Source organism: Stegodyphus dumicola, chromosome 11 (assembly GCF_044657685.1).
Source record: "Stegodyphus dumicola isolate Sdum_Otavi_A_Nest chromosome 11, ASM4465768v1".
Lineage (NCBI taxonomy): Eukaryota > Metazoa > Arthropoda > Arachnida > Araneae > Eresidae > Stegodyphus > Stegodyphus dumicola.
This window is the reverse complement of record NC_140778.1, coordinates 87903134-87904835: the sequence shown is the minus strand read 5'-3', so window position 1 is coordinate 87904835 and position 1702 is coordinate 87903134. Positions and strand designations below refer to the sequence as shown.

At 32.9% G+C, this 1702-nt stretch overlaps 1 non-coding gene across 1 annotated transcript; it reads left to right on the top strand.

Moving 5' to 3' along the window:
• Positions 1-791: 791 nt before the first annotated feature.
• LOC146994187 (U4 spliceosomal RNA) lies at positions 792-932 on the top strand. The gene has a single exon (XR_015044174.1). It is a non-coding gene; the product is annotated as a U4 spliceosomal RNA (small nuclear RNA).
• Positions 933-1702: the final 770 nt, after the last annotated feature.

Sequence of the window (1702 nt, the reverse complement as noted above, 5' to 3'; positions counted from 1 at the left end):
GGTTAATAGAGAATTCATATAATGCAGGAAGAGAAATGTATTATGAAAAATACAAAATTCTGTGTTATTTGTAAGTTCAATTCTTGCATTTTTTTTTTTTTTTTATTATGCTTAAAGTTTTTGCTTAAACCTTTAACATTAATAGTTGATGAGTATCCAATATTTTCTGAAGACATCTATGTTTACCTTGTGAAAAAGAGAACAAGTGTGGATATTTAAATAGATTAGGTTATTCGAATAGCAAAAGAACACAAACGTTATCTGCTAGGGGAAGGATGCCTTGGTGGAGAACTTTCTGAGAAAAACTGGCTTATATTCACATTACACATGGAATATTTAGACAGAATACTTGTTCCATGATAAAATTAAATAAAATAAGTTCACGCATATGAATATCCGAACTTTTATCAAAAAACTGCTTGAAATTGAAGGAATATTTAATAACTAGTTGGGTAGGTTGGCAAATTAATTTTTTTAATACACATAAATTAAATGTAATAATGCAGGCTTTGTGAACTGAGTATCCTTTAATTTAGTGTAACTAGCGAAAATGTTTATTCCAAAAAAGAATAACCATACTCCATTTCTGATACGAAGCGAATATTTAGAGACTAACAAATTTAACAGAAAAAATGCTCTCTTACTATCTGATTTCCTTATAACCAAGTCGATTACATCTATTAATAGTAGTTGATAAGAATAGGGAAAGCAAGCTAACGCTTTTTAAAGAACGCTCCCGCTTTTTAAATACAAAAAAGGTATACGATAAATCCAATAGACATGTTCCTGTTAGCTTTGCGCAGAGGCAGTGTCATAGCCAGTGAGGTTCTCCCGAGGCGTGACTATTGCTAGTTGAAAACTTTTCCCAATACCCCGCCGTGTCGACGTGTAATACCGTCGGCTCAGGCAATTTTTGGGAACCCTTTCGGGGGTTTTTTAATTTAACAGTAGAGTTATGAGGACTATGAGAAATGATCTCGCACTGTCGTCGTTTTTCTAAAACGATGAGTTACTTTCCTTGTTTCTTTATTATTTGAGGATTGTTAGCATAAGAAATTCAAATTTAGCTTCTTAATCATGAAAGAAGACAGGATTGAATTTTACGATCATTTTATTTTGATTTTAATGGTTAATTGTTGAAATAAAGTCATACATGAATGCTGATTAGAAACAAAATTTTGTTACTTTAGTTTTAATTTATACGAATATACAGTTATTGATCTGAAGAATTAGATTCCGCTCATTTTCATTTGACGAACATTTTGCTAGATTTTCAATTTGAGGTGAAGTACTTGCAGGTTTTCGCGTTTAACAAGTACATAAATAAAAGCTTCAAATGCAGAATTGATTGTATTTGCAAGCTTAACCGACATTAGGAAACTGCGAAGGCAAACTTAAATTTTTGTGTGTCTATTCCAAGAGCATGAAAGACGTAAGGAAAATATAATTAACGCCATAACTAGAAACTGTGTGAGAAATGTCGCCCTGAATTTAAGGAAACCATATATATAACATCAACGTTTATGTTAAAAGTATGTTCCAGAAAAGGGGAAGGTATTTTGGGTGCTTGATCAACAGAAAGAATACATGGAGATGGCTGCTATCGTAGTACGAGGAGTGTGACGCGGGGGGAAGAAATAAGCCACGTCGTGTAAGGGCTTACTTTATGGGAACAACTGATAAACGTCATCTGGTATGAAGC